This window comes from Lactuca sativa, chromosome 6, assembly GCF_002870075.4.
Source record: "Lactuca sativa cultivar Salinas chromosome 6, Lsat_Salinas_v11, whole genome shotgun sequence".
Classification (NCBI taxonomy): Eukaryota; Viridiplantae; Streptophyta; class Magnoliopsida; order Asterales; family Asteraceae; genus Lactuca; species Lactuca sativa.
In genome coordinates, this window is record NC_056628.2 from 205741257 (window position 1) to 205752296 (window position 11040).

Here is an 11040-nt window from a genome sequence, read left to right on the forward strand (position 1 = left end):
ATAAGTTCAAACTCTTAAATTTGTCCCCATGCCTCTTATGCTTGATAGAGAAAGTAATCAACCGATGAAGTAGTCGGTGAATCAAGGATTTAATATGACTCTCCTGTGAAACACTCGAGTGAAATGCTCTATTGGCAATCGTTCCACAAAAGTCATACCCAGATGCACCCGACAAATATTCTCGGGCCGCAGATCTCAAGAAAAGTTCGAAAATCGGTGACCGTGTCTCATGCTCCTCATAAATACCCATTCTCCATGCAAATTCAGCAGAGCTGCATTCCCTGAACTTGCCACCAAGGCAAAAAAACCAAGGCCCTCGAGTAAGATGGATCAACAGTGGACTTTTAAAAAGAAACGGAGGCGAAGAACTCAATACAAAGCTCTTGGAAGATCGGCTCACGAATGGTAAACAAATTCCTCCACCCGTTACAAGTGAAGGCAAAACCATCCACAGAAAAATTCTTTGTCAAAAATGGAGCCATCCTTTCCATTAACCCAATCTCCCTAATCTTCCCCAACCGCACCTAGTCAACTCTCAGGGATATGGCAAATTCTCTGTTATGCAGCCATCCCAACTTGTTGGTGAAATTAGTGACCACATTAGCACGCATGTCAAAGGGAAGTTGGTACAACAGGTGGCGGGTTGACACGTACCCTTGAAATTGCTCAATAGACCTCTTGGAAGCCATTTTTTGTACAAACAAATAAACACGAAACACCCAACAAAATACTCAAAGCATTAGGTAGATCAGCAAAACCGAAATGCCGAATACCCAAGACTCACGTCATGAGCCTAAAGTTCACGTCGTGAGTTCGTAGTCTGCAGTCTAAATCGGTTATGGCAAAAATGAAATCGGACTCTAATCACTGTTGGGGTTTACTAATAAGTCGATTCTAAGTACATTTAAGCAATATGCAGTAGGGAAATCACATATTTAGGGCATAAATTTTTTCATTCAAGCAAACCACAAACCTTAACCCCTAAATCACATGAATCGGTCAAAATAAAGAACTAAAAGCAGGAATTGTTTACCTTAAAATACAGATTACGTAAGAAAGAAAGTAGAAGTGGAGGACAAGAACCAAAATCAAGTGTAGGGGACCAGAGAATTTTAGTTCCGTTCGTGAGTAAAGAGAAGTGGTAGTCAATTGTGTTTCTGATTACTTAAATCTGTGGTCCTGAATTTGAAAGGCTCACGTCTTGAGCCTTTATGCCTCATGTCGTGAGTATAGTTTGGGCTGAATATTACGGACCAATTAAAATTACCACGAGGTGGGCTTTTAGGCCACGAGGTGGTGTCGAGATTTTTCACACAAAAAGTCCATTTTGCTAACAATTTTAATTTATTTTACCACTTAATCTTTAAGGACCCCAAACTTGATTTTTACCACTTTCTAAAATAATTAATATGATTAGATGATTAATTATCCTCAAAATCAACTAAAAATGCAAAAACTATACTAAATGCAAAAACAAAAAGAAATTGCAAACCAAACTCGGGTTGCCTCCCGAGAAGCACTTCTTTTTGTTGGAGTCATGATTCGGACTTCGTGCCACCTCACGTTGAACTTGTCGGAGTGTCCGTCAGCAATTGCACCTTTTGCTCTTTCCACCTTTTATACGCTTGAGCTCGTCCGATATAGGCCTACTTAGATCTTTCTTTTTTAACTTTCATATCATTCTCTTACGGCTTTCTTTTAACCCCTTTATTCTCCACAAGTTAATATTTTTCTTTATCTTCATTCTTTAGCTCTATAGGTACCATCTTTTCATCCACAGTTGAAACTCTTTTCCGCGGAAGTAACCTCGTCCTCATCACTTGATAAGTCTTCGCTTTCCTCACTCACCCAAGAAGTTGGATTTTTATAAGAAATTACTTCCAAAACAAGTGGAACGGATGCTCTCGGTTTGGTGCGTTTAACTTGTTGAATCGTCTTAAGTTCTTCTTCCATTAGTTTCTCCAACTCTTCAAGCTCATCTTCTTCATTAATGTTGAAGAATTCACCTTGAACATCATTCCCTTGAAAACCATCTTCTACTCCAAAATTAACTTCATCATCTCCAACTCTTAAAGTAAGCTTGGACTCATGAATGTCAACCAAAGCTCGAGCAGTATTTAGTAGAGGGCGACCAAGAATAATCGGGACATTGTTATCTTCTTTCATGTCCATTATGACAAAGTCAATTGGAAAAACGAATTTCCCAATTTTTACCAAAATATCTTCAATAATGCCTCTTGGATGTGTCACCAAACGGTTTGCCATGTGAATTGTCATTCTTGTAGCCTTTAAATCTGGAAGAATTAACTTTTGATAAAACAAGAAAGGCATTAGATTTATGCTAGCTCTAGAATCAGCTAAAGCATAAGTCTTCAAATTGTTTCCAAATTCACATGGAAGAGTGAGGCGTCAATGATCTCCCATCTTCTTTGGTAACTCTCCCATATTCACTTTAGAACTCTGCTCACTAAGAATCACCTTGGAATTCTCTTCTAGTTGTTGACGAGTATCGATTAATTCTTGTAAAAACTTAGCATATTTAGGAACTTTTGCCAACGATTCAATGAAAGGAGCATTGATTAGAATACCCTTTACTTGCTTCATAAACTTCAAGTGTTCCTACTCTAGTGGATGTACACTAGCTCCAGATGGAAATGGTAAAGGAGGACGATAAGCTCGAACATCACCAAAGTTTTTTTGTTCAAACCCTCCCCACGTTGTGAGCTTTGAAGGCTCACGTCATGAGCTCGATGTTTCAGTAGAATTTTTTTCTTCAAGTTTTGACTTTTTCGTCTTTGGTCCAGTATGTTGTGGATTGACTTAAGAGATTTAAGGAACTCAGAGATGGTATCCTCTTCAGTATCGACCACCATAACATGCGATTGAAGCTTTTTCTCGGGAATTCATGGAGATAATCGTTCATGTACCAAATCTATTAGTTGACCAAGTTGGGCTTCGAGATTTTGGATCGATGATTGATGATTTCTTAATAATGCTTGTTGGTCAATCATCATAGCCTGTTGATCTATCATCATGGCTTGTTGATCCTTCATCATCATCCTTTGATCTTTTATCGCTGCATCTGTCTCATCATGTCTTTTCTCTGAAGACTCCATGAATCTAACTAGCATGGTCTCAAAATCAACTTTCTTTTCAGGTGGTGGTTGTTCTTTTTGGTAGAAGCCTCAGCCAGTCTGCCTATATTTTTCTTCTTTTTGCTTCTTATATTCTTCAATGGCAACCACTTCTTCTTAGGTTTCCTCCAGTCTTCATCATATTTATCTCCGCTCGAGTAGCAAACATGTACCTTCTTATTCCCATTATCATCTAAGTGCCAGTCTTTGGTCAAGTGTGGACAATTGCATCTTTCACATCCAACTCTAATAGCATGAATTGATTGGTCCATCTTTGTCATCATCCAGTCCATATTATTCAGCATTACTAGCACAACATCCATGTCTTCTAATCTTCCACTACCAATTCCCCTTGTCCTATCATGTCTTGGATTATGGTACTCACGAGAATGCTCGGAGAATTCGTCTATTAACTCCTTGATTTCACCCGAATTTTTCTTAGTAAGCGGCCCTTGGGAATCAAGGAGTTGCATCGTCATGGCATTCACCCCGTCATATAATATAGACACTTCTTGTTGTATGTTAAGGTCATTTTGAGGGCATTTTCTTAGTAACCCTTTATATCGCTCCCATGCCTCATAAAGCGACTCGCCCGGTTATTGCTCAAAGTTGGCTATTGCCTTCTTGAGTTTAGATATCTTTGATGGTGGGCAGAATTTTTCTAGGAATTGCTCGCATTTGTGCCCAAGTAGTAATTGCACCAGGTGGAAGTGCCTTCAACCAATCATTTGCAGCTCCCTTAAAAGTGACAAGAAGCATCCTTAGCAAGAATGTCTCTAGGAACATTCAGGACATTGAAATAGTATGCAATGTCATTGACCTCATATAAGTGTTTGTAAGCATCCTCATGATCCTTTCCAGAAAATGGTACATTCTTCAGCATAGTAAGAATGTGTCCTTTTAGCTCGAATGTTGTTGCTGCTGGAATTGCAGGTTATACTAAACCAGGACCAGCATCGTCTCTGATTTGCTTTTTTTATGCTCCCATGGATATATCCGCAATATTTTCCATTTCGCTTTCTGGCTCATCTTCGGGTTTGCTTTTTCCTAATTCAAATTCTGTTTCAGTTTCGTATTCGGATTCTTGTGGACTAGGTATTTGATGAAGGTCTTCAATTTTGCTTTTGTCCTTCGAAGATGTACTTGACTCTCCCACATTCTTCCCTTTATTCTTCCTAAAAACTGATTTTAGATCTTTGAAAGGTGACTTCTTTGTTTTTTTGTTTACTCCTTCGTTCTTATTCGTCTTTTTGTGAAGGGCCGACTCTGGATCTTCAAGTGGTGGTACCAAAGGCGTGTTGGAACCTCTGGTCATGAACTGCAATAGAAACAAGAATAAAAACGTAAATATGAACAAAAAATAACTAAAAATTGCCTACTGATTGGCCACCACGACGTGGTAAAGATCACCACCTCATGTTGTCATAGAAAATGTAAACATAAAAGAAAAACGAAGGAAACCGAAGAATGACTGGGCTCACGTCGTGAGCTTAAGGCTCACATCGTGAGTTTAGTACTGAAACAACAAACTAAGCTGAAAATTAAATTTTTGCAGGTTTTACCCCACAAAAAGAATTGATTAACCTAAAGCAAATAAATCAACAATTAAATAAGTCGTTCCCCGGAAACAATGCCAAAAACTTGTTGCGTCTGAAACAACTACACCTAATTTTACCTCCTAATCTACTAGCTATTCGACCCAGGGCAGTGTACCCCTTTGCAAATAGTATATCACAAAATTCGGGTATTGAACTCAAGGAACGGTTGTAATTAATTAATCTACTCACCATTAAATTAACCTAAAATTCTAGCAAAGTAAATTGGTTTATATCTAATTTTGCAAGTTTGGATAAACTTAAATTATCAACAACTAATTCAATCAATTATGAAAATCACTTCTGTTAGTTTGAATCCACTTTCCCTCATTATTTAGCTATTAATTAAGGATAATTCTCGTTGGTTACCAATTAATATTTTATTAGCAATTCAAGCCCAAATTTACTAATGTTGAATTAATTCATGTAGATCTATGCATAGTCACACATAATTTAACACAAAATCAATTAGTAAATGGATTAGAGCTATGTAAGATTGATTAGGTAAACACAATATTATAATCATAATATATTTTCTCTAGCACAGCCAAAACTAATACTTTGATTACTTACCTAAGATTGGTTTGATCCTAGCTCTTGCAATTCAATGGTCACTAAATTACTAGGTGTCAAGTTCATGTAATTCAATATTTACTAACTACACAAAACATGAGTTTAAGCAATCCTAAGTATCAAGTTCTAACATGCTAGGTATAAACAATCAAACACAAGTAAATAACCAACTAAAAGAATCCTTAATCAAATTACTAGTTCATGAGTTCCAGCTTCATCTAGCTAACAAGAGCAGCTAGATTTAGCTACTCATACTAACAAACAAACAATTATATTTGATAATTAAAAGCATAGTAATGTACTAAATCAAAAAGTAAAGTATGTTCTTCTTCTTCCTCCTTGGTGTATTACCAAGTTTCTAGCCTCTAAACTTCTGAAAATCGTCTTCTGGAAACTCTCTCCAATCCATCCAACGTGTAACATCCATAAAAATCATGCAAAATTTAAAACTTTTTTAAAACATTTCAAAACCAATTATGATTACAAAACTTGTTTCCAAAATAGTATAATGTCTGAGTATCCCAGAATCAAATCATGAAAACATAAAGAGGTGTATGATCACGCCTTCGCCTTCCCACGGTCATCAGAAGTACCTGAAACAAAATCAACAACTGTAAGCCTGAAGCTTAGTGAGTTCCCCAAAAATACCAATGCCATACAATCATAATCATATCATATAAACAAAAAGCATGCATAATGAGCCTTCATCCTGACTGGACCGCCTCGTAGGGCCTACAGCCTATCCAGACCACTCGTCGGGCCTTCGGCCTGACTGGACCGCCTCGCAGGGCCTTCAGTCTATCCGGACCGCCCTGGGTATGTTAGTCTTCAACACAAAGCATAACCGCCTCACCCCAACCCCCAATAAAACAATCATGTGCACATAAATATCATACACTAGCATATATAACAGTCAAACCGATCTAACAGATCATTAATCATAGCAACATCCTATAACCAGGATATAGACCTAACGGGTCACTAACATAGCATCATCATATATACCGGGATACCGACCTAACCAAGTTAAGCATATCACCATCCTAACTACCAGGATGTAAATCAATAATCATATCATGCAATAACCCGGATGAAAATCCGAAAAGGGTCAGCATTGGTGCCTTAGACCTTGTTGATATAGCGAGAAGAACTCACGTCACAAGTAGTGCAGAACTGGATTGAAAGTCTCCGACCGATGTCTCACCGAAAATCCCGAACCATCCAAAATAACGAATACTAAGTCAATAATTGAGATCCCAATATTGCCCAAGGGTCCCGCACAGAGTAATTGTCCAATATTGCCTTTTCTCGAATTTGGGCCAAAGCCCAATGCCAAATCCATGATCTTAAAAGTCCATATATCCAAAGCCCATTAATGGCCCAATTTTCCCAATTGAGCCTAACTCCCTAATTGGGACTTATTATAGGATCCATAATCAAAATTGGCCCAAAACCCAATTATTCAGAACATCCAGCAAGGCCCAAGTCCAACTAGTCCAAAGGCGGCCCAATCCCGAAGCCCAATTCGTCAAAATCCCAACAGAGGGTGTACGTAGGGCGTACTCCTTCTGGTACATTAGGCATACTCCAGCTTGCGTTGACCACCGTCGGGGTGGTTGACTCAGTATGCTGGGCGTACAGAACTTATGCGGGGCATATGCAAATTTTACCAAAACTCTAATAAGTGCTTAATGGCTTAAGCACTTAAGCCCAAATTACAGATCCATTGACCAAAGCATCCCTCATAATTGTCGTATGGCTCTCTCTCAGTATTTGAAAGTAGCCCTTTCCAAGGTTGCTGCTCATCCCGGGTCCATTGAATCATGAGTTACATTGTTAATTCTTCCTAGGTGTACTCTTCAGGTGTTTAGGCCCAATAATAGACAAGAAAGTAAGTATGGGAATAGGAAGTCCTTGCAACATCGTAACATCTTAAGCGCATTAGCTACTTGGGGTATAGAAGATGGTATAGCCAAGCTTGTTAAAAACTTGGTTGACAATGCAAGGATGGAGCAACAAGGCAAAAAAGAAGAGTACATTCAGGAGGATAGAACACGGGGTGACGTTAACGTCAGACAATGTCTTCGTAAGGTTGTTGATGGGCATTTCACTGCAGCAGTGAAAGTATTATGCTCCTCGGGGGTTGCTCCATACGGGGATGCTACCACGAAGGCATTAGAGGATTGACAATGTCCTTGGGGGCATTAAATCATTCCCTAAAGGAACCTTGTGTGGGAAGAGATGGGTTGAGAGCTCAACATATTTTAGATGCTCTTTGTGGAGAAGGTTCAGCAATTGCCAAAGACCTCCTATGTTCTATCACATGTGTGATTAATTTATGGCTAGGGGAGATGCCCTTTGAGTTTGGCGGAATTTGTTGCCTCTGCTCCTCTTACACCGCTTCTAAAACCTGACAAGGGAATACGACCTATTGCAGTAGGAACTATATGGAGACGTTTGGTTTCCAAGTTGGATATGAAAGGTGTTGGTAAAGAAATGGCCAAGTATCTCAATGATTTTCAGTTCGGGTTCGGGGTGTCGGGTGGCGCTGAAGGGATATTACATAGCGCCAACAGGGTGTTGAGTGAATGACACAATGACGGGTCTCTTTCCATGCTTATTGTGGACTTCTACAATGCCTTTAACCTTGTTAACAGATCCGCATTACTTCATGAGGTCAGATTGAGGTGCCCTTCTATATTATTGTGGGTAGAATTCCTTTATGGTCAAGCAACAAGGTTATATCTAGGGGACACACATATTTGGTCTTCTACTAGAGTTCAACAAGGAGACCCCTTGGGACCACTTCTCTTTGCCCTTGTGTTGCACCCGTTCTTGCATAATATTAGAGAAAATTGCAAGCTTCTTCTCCATGCATGGTACCTGGATGATGGCACTCTTATTGGAGATTCTGAGGAGGTGGCCAAAGCCTTAGACATCATTAAGGCTATTGGCCCAAAATTGGGCCTTCAGTTGAATATCAATAAAACCGAGCTCCCTTGGCCCTCGTGTGATGGAAGGAAGTTGCGTGTGGGGCTATTCCCGATTGGCATCGGGAGGCCACCATTATGGGTGAAACTTCTCAGGGGAGCTGTTAGCAGAGATGCTAGTTTCATTAGCAACTTAGCCATAAAGAGAGTTGAAGGCGCTGTGAATTTGATGCGCCTTCTTCCACAATTTTCTGACCCACAGAGTGAGCTCCTTCTACTTCGGTCTTGTATGGGTATTGCTAAACTTGTATTTGGGTTGAGGACGTGCCAACCTGTTAACATGGAGGAGGTGGCTTTGTTATTCGATAATGGATTACGCTGGGAGATTGAGGACATTGTGGTGGCCCCTTCTTTGGCAACATACAGTGGCGACTTGCTTCACTACCCATTCAGTTTGGTGGTTTGGGTTTATACTCGGCGGTAGAGGCATCCTCATATTCTTTTGTTGCCTCAAGGGCCCAATCTTGGGTATTGCAATACCACATCTTACGGGATAGCGACATTTATGGTATGGATTCTAATTATGCTTTTGCCTTAGATTCTCTTCGTAACAAGCTTCCGGACATTGACCTTAGCAGTTTTACTACTAAGGACACCCCCCCTTAAATCCCAGAATACACTGGCAAGTGCCCTTTTTAGTAAAATTATCCAGGACATGGAAATGAATTTCAATATGACGGCTCGTAGAAAGCAGTTTTCCAGTGTTTATGTGCACCACATGCTCAAGATTTTCTTCTAGCTATCCCTATAGATGGGATTGGCCAACATATATCTCCGGTGGAGTATCGTACCATCCTCAAATATCGACTAATGATTCCAATATTCCCAGTCGATGGGATATGTCTGGTGTGTTCCGAGGCATGTTTGGACTCTTTCGGCGAGCACATAGTTCATTGCAAAGAACTCCCAGGGTTTAAATACAGGCACGATATGGTTAGGGATGTTTTGGTCGACATACGTAAGCGTGTCGGGGTTTTCGCCAAGAAAGAGGCTCCCGTGAATTTCCTGACAGACCCGACAGAAGGAAGCTCAACCCTTAGACCGGCCGACGTTTTGATTTTTGGATGGGTTGGAGGGAACCACGCATGTGTGGACCTTACAGGGGTATCCTCTCTCATAAGCTTGAGGGTCAAGGGTTTCACGGCAAGACATGCTGCATTAAAAGCTGTTACATGCAAGGTCACCAAACATGAGAAACCGTGCATGGAAAATCAACACACATTTCATACCATTTGCATTTGATACTTTTGGTTTCCTTGCGTCGGATGCGGTTTGGTCGACATATGTAAGTGTGTCGGGGTTTCCGCCAAGAAAGAGGCTCCTGTGAATTTCCTGACTGACCCGACAGAAGGAAGGTCAACCCTTAGACTGGCCGGCGTTTTCATTTTTGGATGGGTTGGAGGGAAACACACATGTGTGGACCTTACAGGGGTATCCCCTCTCGTAAGCTTGAGGGTCGGGGTTTCACGGCGGGACAGGCTGCATTAAAAGCTGCTACATGCAATGTCACCAAACATGAGAAACCGTGCATGGAAAATCAACATGTGTTCATACCATTTGCATTTGATACGTTTGGCTTTCCTTGCGCCACACACTCTTCACTAACGGATAATAAAGAATGATGTGCGATTTCATGAATTAGCAATATTTCACATTTTTCTAAAGTAGCTTGAGTGAGATTTTAAAAGAAGGTTTTACTACTTTATAAGTTTATATCATTACACGTTTAATGAGATTATGTTAATCGAACCCGTTTGACTAACGACCCTCCACCACACAGGGGAGCGGTGGGTGAAAATGACACCCATTCACTGTAATTTTATAGGCCGTTTACTTATAACTCATTGATAGCATGGTTTCGTGAATGATGGTTATTTATTTATTCGACTAACATTTTCTTATACATATAGTAATTAAAGTTTTAATTTTATACTCCCTCCGTCCCAATATTATAGTCCATCTTTCCATTTTGGTTTGTCCCAAAATAATAGTCCACTTCTAAAAATAAATAAGATTTTTACCAAAATACCCCCTCATTATTACTTAACCAACTAAACATTTAATAGAACATTAAATGAAAAGTAAGGACAAAACTGTTATTTTATTGTATAAAGTAAATGGTAAATAATGTTTTGTTCTCGCGTTCTCAACCTTTTTGGTGTTCTCAACCTTTTTGGTGTTCTAGTATGCACCAATAAGAATTTAGTAGTAATTATATATATATATATATATATATATATATATATATATATATATATATATATATATATATATATATATAGAAATTCTACTAAATGTGAGAAACATTTAAACATAACTCTCTCTCTCTCTCTCTCTCTCTCTATATATATATATATATATATATATATATATATATATATATATATATCAAGGTTGCAGAAAACGTTACACGTTAGCTAGTCGGGGGACTAGAGTCTAAGGATTAATCGGCTAGGCGGAGATTAATCGGAGACCATTAATTATTAAGAAAAATTATTCAAAAGTTTATAAATCTAACTTTAATCGTAAGAATATAATTAAATAAGCATAAAAGTTTAATAATAAGTTTAACAAGCACAACAATTTATCATTCAATTAATAAGAAAAGTTATCAAATTTTAATAGCGAAAACTACAATAAAGTCCCTACATATTGGCCTCATAATCGATTTAGTCCCTATATATTTTCTTTATTCAATTAAATCCTAAATACCGGTAATCATATTCAATTTAACCCTTTGACCCGGTC

The 11040-nt window shown here is 39.0% G+C and overlaps 1 non-coding gene across 1 annotated transcript; it reads left to right on the forward strand.

Moving 5' to 3' along the window:
• Nucleotides 1-3659: 3659 nt before the first annotated feature.
• On the forward strand, nucleotides 3660-3766 carry LOC111914225 (small nucleolar RNA R71). Its single transcript, XR_002857727.1, has one exon. It is a non-coding gene; the product is annotated as a small nucleolar RNA R71 (small nucleolar RNA).
• The last annotated feature ends 7274 nt before the right edge of the window (nucleotides 3767-11040 follow it).